This window comes from Mchenga conophoros, linkage group LG2, assembly GCF_057382185.1.
Source record: "Mchenga conophoros isolate Kocher_MC1m ecotype Shallow Benthic linkage group LG2, M_conophoros_male_GT1.1, whole genome shotgun sequence".
Classification (NCBI taxonomy): domain Eukaryota; kingdom Metazoa; phylum Chordata; class Actinopteri; order Cichliformes; family Cichlidae; genus Mchenga; species Mchenga conophoros.
Window position 1 is genome coordinate 18096036 of NC_140527.1, and position 13397 is coordinate 18109432.

At 36.5% G+C, this 13397-nt stretch overlaps 1 long non-coding RNA gene across 1 annotated transcript; it reads left to right on the top strand.

Moving 5' to 3' along the window:
- Window positions 1-16: 16 nt before the first annotated feature.
- LOC146581823 (uncharacterized) lies at window positions 17-2592 on the top strand. Its single transcript, XR_014888657.1, has 3 exons — window positions 17-375; window positions 803-860; window positions 1814-2592. It is a non-coding gene; the product is annotated as an uncharacterized LOC146581823 (long non-coding RNA).
- The last annotated feature ends 10805 nt before the right edge of the window (window positions 2593-13397 follow it).

Below are 13397 nucleotides of genomic sequence, written 5' to 3' on the forward strand. Positions count from 1 at the left end.
GATGTTTGTCCATTTATTGACACATTTTCTTAAGTGCTTATCCAGTTCAGGATCACAGTGGAGCTGCAGCTGGATATGTTCATTAAATAAACCTTACAAAAGTTAACAATAAACCTGCATCCATGTACGTTGTTGTCCACAGGATAAGAAAATCAAACTGGAACACTGTGGAACATGTTAATAAATGTTTGTGTGTTTATGCCTGTGTCTTTCACAGGAGGCGCTGGAAGGTTTCCCTAATAGTTCCTGGTGAATCAAAGCAGAACCATAAAGGTTGCTGGATTGCATGATGGCCTTACCCCTGAGCAGTCATCCTGTTAAAGGAGGAACCAGTTAGAAGCTGTTTTCAAAGTAGCTGAGCAGATTTCATCTCAAGTAAGCGATTAACTGTTTGTTCATCTGTTCTGCCACTTAAAGAGCATTTAAGGACGTCTTTCGAGTGTCCAGCTGAATTAATTCTACTAGCTCTCATGGTCATTTGTTATTATAGACATATTTTTCATGTTCATCCAGCTATTTAGTAAATTCTATCTATTTAGTAATATCCGTCAGCTATAAAATGTAATATAAATATAAAAAATATCTAAATATCTCCTGCACTTTATATTTTAATGATGTAAGTCTGTTATCGTGTCACATTAGCATTCCTCACATATCAATGAGATGCTGTACAGTACAATCCTACTGACGCAGCAGAGGGATAACGACGGCTATTCAACATCGTTACACGACACATTCGAGCTGCATGACACAGACAAAGTGACTAAATCATCTTTTTTATGGTTTATTGTCTTCAAACCAGCAGACAAAGCTGATTGCAGAAGATTTCGGAGAAGAACTTCAGGCCGTGTACTGAAAAGGTATTTTTTTCTTGTTATCAAAAGACATTTGGAGTGGCAGCTTCTGCAACTGGTTGCACTAAAGTAAAGCTTACAGTCTAAGAAACCACAGTGTTGATATTCAGCACAAAGAGAAAAGCTCACTTGTTTGAATTTATTTACAATCATAGTTTTATAAATTCTGAATGTAAACATCTTTTACAGCTTTGATATTGTTTGACACTAGATATCAGGTTTAATTTAAAGGTTTCTGTGTCCCAATGAGCCATTTACACTGACCAGTGTTTCACTTTAACTGTAACACATTCATTATTTAGTTCCAACATTTCTAAGAGAAATAACTGAATGTAAAAAATGGCAGCCCTCAGGCCAGGTTTAATTGATAGAGATATATGCATGCATTGTGAAATTTATGTATCACATATAATTGTTATTCACCTAATCATGGCATACCCACCCCTTCCTCCCTAGTTAACTGCAACCCAAAATAACTAGTGGGGCTATTTACACACTCACAACCAGTGTGGGGTAAAAAGAGCCACCAAAAAGCTGTCAGCCACAGATGTGCTAGAAGAGTTAGAAACTCTACTTATGGAGAAACTTTCTAAGTCTAACAGGGGACAGGTACTCCTGCCCAAATAACATGATATAACCCCACATACAGCCCAGCCATAAAATGAACCAAGTCATTTAATTAAAGACAGCATGGGACCAAATGCATGTAACCAGCCTGCGCCAACCTGGCATTTCTTCCTCCTGAATTAAATGAATGAATGGATGAAAGTTAAATGACTACAAACCTAAAGCCACTAGTTCCCACACTGGAGCTCCCTGACACTGTGTGTTAACCGTATTTAGCTTGTATCAACAGTTGTAACAGGCTAAGCCACTTGAGACACTGCATTGAATTTGTTCCTGTCTTAATGATTTCAGCTGACTGGTTTCAACTCAGATGTTCTGCTTTTTCCTTTCAGTAGATCAAATCAGCTCGTGCTGCTTCTGCTTCCAAGTTAATGGCAAGAAGAAGAAGAATGCTTCAGCGAAGTGGCGTTCATGGTCTCAGTAAACAGTCATGGTCACACACTGCATGTGGTTTTAAAAGCAACATGTCTGTTCAGTACAACGATCGAGATGTGTAATATTAGTGCAGCTACTGTTTGTTCTTGAACATCAGTTCTGTTTTCTACTTTGATCACTTAGACCATAGGTGTCAAACTCTGGCCCGCGGGCCAGATTTGGCCCGCAGCCTAATTACATTTGGCCCGCAAAGCCATACCAAATTACTATTAGAGCTGGCCTACTGGTATTATACAGCTAATATATATATTGTTTAGTATTAAGCTTTGCTTGTTCCATATTCAGTTTTTCAGCAAAACGTGTTTGAGTCCATAAGAAAAGATTCATTCTTATATCTGGAGGAATAAATATATTTCAATAAATATTACCGGTAATGTTAGCCCGCGACTTTGTTACAGTTTTTGGCCCACTGTGTATTTGAGTTTGACACCCCTGACTTAGACCAAAAAAGTGTTGTTTTCAGATTCTTTCTTTTAAATCTATAAAGCACCTGCTCATTTTTTATTACAATTAGTTTCACATAAATGTTAGTTTTTCCTTTATGATCTTTTAATGCTTACACTACACTGTACACATTAGAGACATTTCTGTTACCTGTTTCTGTTGACTCAGAGTTGTGAAATGTTCTTTTATTTAATGCACAATATGAAGTTCATAATTTTCTTACAAATAAAACTCTAATGACAAACATGAACAGCTGTGCTTATCTCTGAGACATGAGTTTTTGAATGTGTTTAGACAGTGTGCATTTGTATGCTGAAACTATAATGGTGAACCTGAGGTGATGGTCAACAAAAGGCAAATATATATCAATATAAAACAATATTGAAGTAATGTCTTTACCCCCTGCAGAGTGTGGACGCTGTGCACTCAATCACCTTATTCACTCGCTGTAACTTTTGATAGAAGACTCAGAAATATATATTTATTGCTTTATCTTATAGAATTCAAAATCCCCGTGCTGGGCAAACAGGTTTTGCAGCTGTTTGAGCTAAGATTTTCAAGTTATTCACATAATGAAAACCTATACTTTGTTTCGTGCGAGAACTCCATTCAAATGCATGTAATAGCGAGACGCACTAACTGGTGAAATAAAGCGTTTTTAATGGTCTTCATAAAGACAGCTGTAACTTTTGATAGAAGACTCAGACAAACATGTTTATGGCTTTATCTTATAGAACTCAATATCCCCGTGCTGGGCAAACAGGTTTTGCAGCCGTTTGAGCTAAGATTCTAAAATTATTCACATAATGAAAACCTATACTTTGTTTCAGGCGAGTTTCCCATTCAAATGCATGTAACAGTGAGAAACGCATTGTCTTTGCGAAATAAAGCGTTTTTGAAAAACTTCATATAAATCGCTGTAACTTTTGATAGAAGACTCAGACAAACATGTTTATGGCTTTATCTTATAGAACTCAATATCCCCGTGCTGGGCAAACAGGTTTTGCCGCCCTTTGAGCTAAGATTTTAAAATTATTCACATAATGAAAACCTATACTTTGTTTCAGGCGAGTTCCCCATTCAAATGCATGCAACAGTGAGAAACGCACTGTCTTGGCGAAAGAAAGCGTTTTTGAACAACTTCATATAAATCGCTGTAACTTTTGATAGAAGACTCAGACAAACATGTTTATGGCTTTATCTTATAGAACTCAATATCCCCGTGCTGGGCAAACAGGTTTTGCCGCCGTTTGAGCTAAGATTTTAAAATTATTCACATAATGAAAACCTATACTTTGTTTCAGGCGAGTTCCCCATTCAAATGCATGCAACAGTGAGAAACGCACTGTCTTGGCGAAATAAAGCGTTTTTGAACAACTTCATATAAATCGCTGTAACTTTTGATAGAAGACTCAGACAAACATGTTTATGGCTTTATCTTATAGAACTCAATATCCCCGTGCTGGGCAAACAGGTTTTGCAGCCGTTTGAGCTAAGATTTTAAAATTATTCACATAATGAAAACCTATACTTTGTTTCAGGCGAGTTCCCCATTCAAATGCATGCAACAGTGAGAAACGCACTGTCTTGGCGAAATAAAGCGTTTTTGAACAACTTCATATAAATCGCTGTAACTTTTGATAGAAGACTCAGACAAAGATGTTTATGGCTTTATCTTATAGAACTCAATATCCCCGTGCTGGGCAAACAGGTTTTGCAGCCGTTTGAGCTAAGATTTTAAAATTATTCACATAATGAAAACCTATACTTTGTTTCAGGCGAGTTTCCCATTCAAATGCATGTAACAGTGAGAAACGCATTGTCTTTGCGAAATAAAGCGTTTTTGAAAAACTTCATATAAATCGCTGTAACTTTTGATAGAAGACTCAGACAAACATGTTTATGGCTTTATCTTATAGAACTCAATATCCCCGTGCTGGGCAAACAGGTTTTGCAGCCGTTTGAGCTAAGATTTTAAAATTATTCACATAATGAAAACCTATACTTTGTTTCAGGCGAGTTCCCCATTCAAATGCATGTAACAGTGAGAAACGCATTGTCTTTGCGAAATAAAGCGTTTTTGAAAAACTTCATATAAATCGCTGTAACTTTTGATAGAAGACTCAGACAAACATGTTTATGGCTTTATCTTATAGAACTCAATATCCCCGTGCTGGGCAAACAGGTTTTGCAGCCGTTTGAGCTAAGATTTTAAAATTATTCACATAATGAAAACCTATACTTTGTTTCAGGCGAGTTCCCCATTCAAATGCATGCAACAGTGAGAAACGCATTGTCTTGGCGAAATAAAGCGTTTTTGAACAACTTCATATAAATCGCTGTAACTTTTGATAGAAGACTCAGACAAACATGTTTATGGCTTTATCTTATAGAACTCAATATCCCCGTGCTGGGCAAACAGGTTTTGCAGCCGTTTGAGCTAAGATTTTAAAATTATTCACATAATGAAAACCTATACTTTGTTTCAGGCGAGTTCCCCATTCAAATGCATGCAACAGTGAGAAACGCACTGCCTTGGCGAAATAAAGCGTTTTTGAACAACTTCATATAAATCGCTGTAACTTTTGATAGAAGACTCAGACAAACATGTTTATGGCTTTATCTTATAGAACTCAATATCCCCGTGCTGGGCAAACAGGTTTTGCAGCCGTTTGAGCTAAGATTTTAAAATTATTCACATAATGAAAACCTATACTTTGTTTCAGGCGAGTTCCCCATTCAAATGCATGCAACAGTGAGAAACGCACTGTCTTGGCGAAATAAAGCGTTTTTGAACAACTTCATATAAATCGCTGTAACTTTTGATAGAAGACTCAGACAAACATGTTTATGGCTTTATCTTATAGAACTCAATATCCCCGTGCTGGGCAAACAGGTTTTGCAGCCGTTTGAGCTAAGATTTTAAAATTATTCACATAATGAAAACCTATACTTTGTTTCAGGCGAGTTTCCCATTCAAATGCATGTAACAGTGAGAAACGCATTGTCTTTGCGAAATAAAGCGTTTTTGAAAAACTTCATATAAATCGCTGTAACTTTTGATAGAAGACTCAGACAAACATGTTTATGGCTTTATCTTATAGAACTCAATATCCCCGTGCTGGGCAAACAGGTTTTGCAGCCGTTTGAGCTAAGATTTTAAAATTATTCACATAATGAAAACCTATACTTTGTTTCAGGCGAGTTCCCCATTCAAATGCATGTAACAGTGAGAAACGCATTGTCTTTGCGAAATAAAGCGTTTTTGAAAAACTTCATATAAATCGCTGTAACTTTTGATAGAAGACTCAGACAAACATGTTTATGGCTTTATCTTATAGAACTCAATATCCCCGTGCTGGGCAAACAGGTTTTGCAGCCGTTTGAGCTAAGATTTTAAAATTATTCACATAATGAAAACCTATACTTTGTTTCAGGCGAGTTCCCCATTCAAATGCATGCAACAGTGAGAAACGCATTGTCTTGGCGAAATAAAGCGTTTTTGAACAACTTCATATAAATCGCTGTAACTTTTGATAGAAGACTCAGACAAACATGTTTATGGCTTTATCTTATAGAACTCAATATCCCCGTGCTGGGCAAACAGGTTTTGCAGCCGTTTGAGCTAAGATTTTAAAATTATTCACATAATGAAAACCTATACTTTGTTTCAGGCGAGTTCCCCATTCAAATGCATGCAACAGTGAGAAACGCACTGCCTTGGCGAAATAAAGCGTTTTTGAACAACTTCATATAAATCGCTGTAACTTTTGATAGAAGACTCAGACAAACATGTTTATGGCTTTATCTTATAGAACTCAATATCCCCGTGCTGGGCAAACAGGTTTTGCAGCCGTTTGAGCTAAGATTTTAAAATTATTCACATAATGAAAACCTATACTTTGTTTCAGGCGAGTTCCCCATTCAAATGCATGCAACAGTGAGAAACGCACTGTCTTGGCGAAATAAAGCGTTTTTGAACAACTTCATATAAATCGCTGTAACTTTTGATAGAAGACTCAGACAAACATGTTTATGGCTTTATCTTATAGAACTCAATATCCCCGTGCTGGGCAAACAGGTTTTGCAGCCGTTTGAGCTAAGATTTTAAAATTATTCACATAATGAAAACCTATACTTTGTTTCAGGCGAGTTTCCCATTCAAATGCATGTAACAGTGAGAAACGCATTGTCTTTGTGAAATAAAGCGTTTTTGAAAAACTTCATATAAATCGCTGTAACTTTTGATAGAAGACTCAGACAAACATGTTTATGGCTTTATCTTATAGAACTCAATATCCCCTGCTGGGCAAACAGGTTTTGCAGCCGTTTGAGCTAAGATTTTAAAATTATTCACATAATGAAAACCTATACTTTGTTTCAGGCGAGTTCCCCATTCAAATGCATGCAACAGTGAGAAACGCACTGTCTTGGCGAAATAAAGCGTTTTTGAACAACTTCATATAAATCGCTGTAACTTTTGATAGAAGACTCAGACAAACATGTTTATGGCTTTATCTTATAGAACTCAATATCCCCGTGCTGGGCAAACAGGTTTTGCAGCCGTTTGAGCTAAGATTCTAAAATTATTCACATAATGAAAACCTATACTTTGTTTCAGGCGAGTTCCCCATTCAAATGCATGCAACAGTGAGAAACGCATTGTCTTGGCGAAATAAAGCGTTTTTGAACAACTTCATATAAATCGCTGTAACTTTTGATAGAAGACTCAGACAAACATGTTTATGGCTTTATCTTATAGAACTCAATATCCCCGTGCTGGGCAAACAGGTTTTGCAGCCGTTTGAGCTAAGATTTTAAAATTATTCACATAATGAAAACCTATACTTTGTTTCAGGCGAGTTCCCCATTCAAATGCATGCAACAGTGAGAAACGCACTGCCTTGGCGAAATAAAGCGTTTTTGAACAACTTCATATAAATCGCTGTAACTTTTGATAGAAGACTCAGACAAACATGTTTATGGCTTTATCTTATAGAACTCAATATCCCCGTGCTGGGCAAACAGGTTTTGCAGCCGTTTGAGCTAAGATTTTAAAATTATTCACATAATGAAAACCTATACTTTGTTTCAGGCGAGTTCCCCATTCAAATGCATGCAACAGTGAGAAACGCACTGTCTTGGCGAAATAAAGCGTTTTTGAACAACTTCATATAAATCGCTGTAACTTTTGATAGAAGACTCAGACAAACATGTTTATGGCTTTATCTTATAGAACTCAATATCCCCGTGCTGGGCAAACAGGTTTTGCAGCCGTTTGAGCTAAGATTTTAAAATTATTCACATAATGAAAACCTATACTTTGTTTCAGGCGAGTTTCCCATTCAAATGCATGTAACAGTGAGAAACGCATTGTCTTTGTGAAATAAAGCGTTTTTGAAAAACTTCATATAAATCGCTGTAACTTTTGATAGAAGACTCAGACAAACATGTTTATGGCTTTATCTTATAGAACTCAATATCCCCTGCTGGGCAAACAGGTTTTGCAGCCGTTTGAGCTAAGATTTTAAAATTATTCACATAATGAAAACCTATACTTTGTTTCAGGCGAGTTCCCCATTCAAATGCATGCAACAGTGAGAAACGCACTGTCTTGGCGAAATAAAGCGTTTTTGAACAACTTCATATAAATCGCTGTAACTTTTGATAGAAGACTCAGACAAACATGTTTATGGCTTTATCTTATAGAACTCAATATCCCCGTGCTGGGCAAACAGGTTTTGCAGCCGTTTGAGCTAAGATTTTAAAATTATTCACATAATGAAAACCTATACTTTGTTTCAGGCGAGTTTCCCATTCAAATGCATGTAACAGTGAGAAACGCATTGTCTTTGCGAAATAAAGCGTTTTTGAAAAACTTCATATAAATCGCTGTAACTTTTGATAGAAGACTCAGACAAACATGTTTATGGCTTTATCTTATAGAACTCAATATCCCCGTGCTGGGCAAACAGGTTTTGCAGCCGTTTGAGCTAAGATTTTAAAATTATTCACATAATGAAAACCTATACTTTGTTTCAGGCGAGTTCCCCATTCAAATGCATGCAACAGTGAGAAACGCATTGTCTTGGCGAAATAAAGCGTTTTTGAACAACTTCATATAAATCGCTGTAACTTTTGATAGAAGACTCAGACAAACATGTTTATGGCTTTATCTTATAGAACTCAATATACCTGTGTTGGGCAAACAGGTTTTGCAGCCGTTTGAGCTAAGATTTTAAAATTATTCACATAATGAAAACCTATACTTTGTTTCAGGCGAGTTTCCCATTCAAATGCATGTAACAGTGAGAAACGCATTGTCTTTGCGAAATAAAGCGTTTTTGAAAAACCTCATATAAATCGCTGTAACTTTTGATAGAAGACTCAGACAAACATGTTTATGGCTTTATCTTATAGAACTCAATATCCCCGTGCTGGGCAAACAGGTTTTGCAGCCGTTTGAGCTAAGATTTTAAAATTATTCACATAATGAAAACCTATACTTTGTTTCAGGCGAGTTCCCCATTCAAATGCATGCAACAGTGAGAAACGCACTGTCTTGGCGAAATAAAGCGTTTTTGAACAACTTCATATAAATCGCTGTAACTTTTGATAGAAGACTCAGACAAACATGTTTATGGCTTTATCTTATAGAACTCAATATCCCCGTGCTGGGCAAACAGGTTTTGCAGCCGTTTGAGCTAAGATTTTAAAATTATTCACATAATGAAAACCTATACTTTGTTTCAGGCGAGTTCCCCATTCAAATGCATGCAACAGTGAGAAACGCACTGTCTTGGCGAAATAAAGCGTTTTTGAACAACTTCATATAAATCGCTGTAACTTTTGATAGAAGACTCAGACAAACATGTTTATGGCTTTATCTTATAGAACTCAATATCCCCGTGCTGGGCAAACAGGTTTTGCAGCCGTTTGAGCTAAGATTTTAAAATTATTCACATAATGAAAACCTATACTTTGTTTCAGGCGAGTTTCCCATTCAAATGCATGTAACAGTGAGAAACGCATTGTCTTTGTGAAATAAAGCGTTTTTGAAAAACTTCATATAAATCGCTGTAACTTTTGATAGAAGACTCAGACAAACATGTTTATGGCTTTATCTTATAGAACTCAATATCCCCTGCTGGGCAAACAGGTTTTGCAGCCGTTTGAGCTAAGATTTTAAAATTATTCACATAATGAAAACCTATACTTTGTTTCAGGCGAGTTCCCCATTCAAATGCATGCAACAGTGAGAAACGCACTGTCTTGGCGAAATAAAGCGTTTTTGAACAACTTCATATAAATCGCTGTAACTTTTGATAGAAGACTCAGACAAACATGTTTATGGCTTTATCTTATAGAACTCAATATCCCCGTGCTGGGCAAACAGGTTTTGCAGCCGTTTGAGCTAAGATTTTAAAATTATTCACATAATGAAAACCTATACTTTGTTTCAGGCGAGTTTCCCATTCAAATGCATGTAACAGTGAGAAACGCACTGTCTTGGCGAAATAAAGCGTTTTTGAACAACTTCATATAAATCGCTGTAACTTTTGATAGAAGACTCAGACAAACATGTTTATGGCTTTATCTTATAGAACTCAATATCCCCGTGCTGGGCAAACAGGTTTTGCAGCCGTTTGAGCTAAGATTTTAAAATTATTCACATAATGAAAACCTATACTTTGTTTCAGGCGAGTTTCCCATTCAAATGCATGTAACAGTGAGAAACGCATTGTCTTTGCGAAATAAAGCGTTTTTGAAAAACTTCATATAAATCGCTGTAACTTTTGATAGAAGACTCAGACAAACATGTTTATGGCTTTATCTTATAGAACTCAATATCCCCGTGCTGGGCAAACAGGTTTTGCAGCCGTTTGAGCTAAGATTTTAAAATTATTCACATAATGAAAACCTATACTTTGTTTCAGGCGAGTTTCCCATTCAAATGCATGTAACAGTGAGAAACGCATTGTCTTTGCGAAATAAAGCGTTTTTGAAAAACTTCATATAAATCGCTGTAACTTTTGATAGAAGACTCAGACAAACATGTTTATGGCTTTATCTTATAGAACTCAATATCCCCGTGCTGGGCAAACAGGTTTTGCAGCCGTTTGAGCTAAGATTTTAAAATTATTCACATAATGAAAACCTATACTTTGTTTCAGGCGAGTTCCCCATTCAAATGCATGCAACAGTGAGAAACGCATTGTCTTGGCGAAATAAAGCGTTTTTGAACAACTTCATATAAATCGCTGTAACTTTTGATAGAAGACTCAGACAAACATGTTTATGGCTTTATCTTATAGAACTCAATATCCCCGTGCTGGGCAAACAGGTTTTGCAGCCGTTTGAGCTAAGATTTTAAAATTATTCACATAATGAAAACCTATACTTTGTTTCAGGCGAGTTCCCCATTCAAATGCATGCAACAGTGAGAAACGCACTGTCTTGGCGAAATAAAGCGTTTTTGAACAACTTCATATAAATCGCTGTAACTTTTGATAGAAGACTCAGACAAACATGTTTATGGCTTTATCTTATAGAACTCAATATCCCCGTGCTGGGCAAACAGGTTTTGCAGCCGTTTGAGCTAAGATTTTAAAATTATTCACATAATGAAAACCTATACTTTGTTTCAGGCGAGTTCCCCATTCAAATGCATGCAACAGTGAGAAACGCACTGTCTTGGCGAAATAAAGCGTTTTTGAACAACTTCATATAAATCGCTGTAACTTTTGATAGAAGACTCAGACAAACATGTTTATGGCTTTATCTTATAGAACTCAATATCCCCGTGCTGGGCAAACAGGTTTTGCAGCCGTTTGAGCTAAGATTTTAAAATTATTCACATAATGAAAACCTATACTTTGTTTCAGGCAAGTTCCCCATTCAAATGCATGCAACAGTGAGAAACGCACTGTCTTGGCGAAATAAAGCGTTTTTGAACAACTTCATATAAATCGCTGTAACTTTTGATAGAAGACTCAGACAAACATGTTTATGGCTTTATCTTATAGAACTCAATATCCCCGTGCTGGGCAAACAGGTTTTGCAGCCGTTTGAGCTAAGATTTTAAAATTATTCACATAATGAAAACCTATACTTTGTTTCAGGCGAGTTCCCCATTCAAATGCATGCAACAGTGAGAAACGCACTGTCTTGGCGAAATAAAGCGTTTTTGAACAACTTCATATAAATCGCTGTAACTTTTGATAGAAGACTCAGACAAACATGTTTATGGCTTTATCTTATAGAACTCAATATCCCCGTGCTGGGCAAACAGAACAGGTTTTGCAGCCGTTTGAGCTAAGATTCTAAAATTATTCACATAATGAAAACCTATACTTTGTCTCAGGCGAGTTTCCCATTCAAATGCATGTAACAGTGAGAAACACACTGTCTTGGCGAAATAAAGCGTTTTTGTACAACTTCATATAAATCGCTGTAACTTTTGATAGAAGACTCAGACAAACATGTTTATGGCTTTATCTTATAGAACTCAATATCCCCGTGCTGGGAAAACAGGTTTTGCAGCCGTTTGAGCTAGGATTCTAAAATTATTCACATAATGAAAACCTATACTTTGTTTCAGGCGAGTTCCCCATTCAAATGCATGCAACAGTGAGAAACGCACTGTCTTGGCGAAATAAAGCGTTTTTGAACAACTTCATATAAATCGCTGTAACTTTTGATAGAAGACTCAGACAAACATGTTTATGGCTTTATCTTATAGAACTCAATATCCCCGTGCTGGGCAAACAGGTTTTGCAGCCGTTTGAGCTAAGATTTTAAAATTATTCACATAATGAAAACCTATACTTTGTTTCAGGCGAGTTTCCCATTCAAATGCATGTAACAGTGAGAAACGCATTGTCTTTGCGAAATAAAGCGTTTTTGAAAAACTTCATATAAATCGCTGTAACTTTTGATAGAAGACTCAGACAAAGATGTTTATGGCTTTATCTTATAGAACTCAATATCCCCGTGCTGGGCAAACAGGTTTTGCAGCCGTTTGAGCTAAGATTTTAAAATTATTCACATAATGAAAACCTATACTTTGTTTCAGGAGAGTTTCCCATTCAAATGCATGTAACAGTGAGAAACACACTGTCTTGGCGAAATAAAGCGTTTTTGTACAACTTCATATAAATCGCTGTAACTTTTGATAGAAGACTCAGACAAAGATGTTTATGGCTTTATCTTATAGAACTCAATATCCCCGTGCTGGGCAAACAGGTTTTGCAGCCGTTTGAGCTAAGATTCTAAAATTATTCACATAATGAAAACCTATACTTTGTCTCGGGTGAGTTTCCCATTCAAATGCGTGTAACAGTGAGAAACACACTGTCTTGGCGAAATAAAGCGTTTTTCAACCACTTCATATAAATCGCTGTAACTTTTGATAGAAGACTCAGACAAAGATGTTTATGGCTTTATCTTATAGAACTCAATATCCCCGTGCTGGGCAAACAGGTTTTGCAGCCGTTTGAGCTAAGATTTTAAAATTATTCACATAATGAAAACCTATACTTTGTTTCAGGCGAGTTCCCCATTCAAATGCATGCAACAGTGAGAAACGCACTGTCTTGGCGAAATAAAGCGTTTTTGAACAACTTCATATAAATCGCTGTAACTTTTGATAGAAGACTCAGACAAAGATGTTTATGGCTTTATCTTATAGAACTCAATATCCCCGTGCTGGGCAAACAGGTTTTGCAGCCGTTTGAGCTAAGATTTTAAAATTATTCACATAATGAAAACCTATACTTTGTTTCAGGAGAGTTTCCCATTCAAATGCATGTAACAGTGAGAAACACACTGTCTTGGCGAAATAAAGCGTTTTTGTACAACTTCATATAAATCGCTGTAACTTTTGATAGAAGACTCAGACAAAGATGTTTATGGCTTTATCTTATAGAACTCAATATCCCCGTGCTGGGCAAACAGGTTTTGCAGCCGTTTGAGCTAAGATTCTAAAATTATTCACATAATGAAAACCTATACTTTGTCTCGGGTGAGTTTCCCATT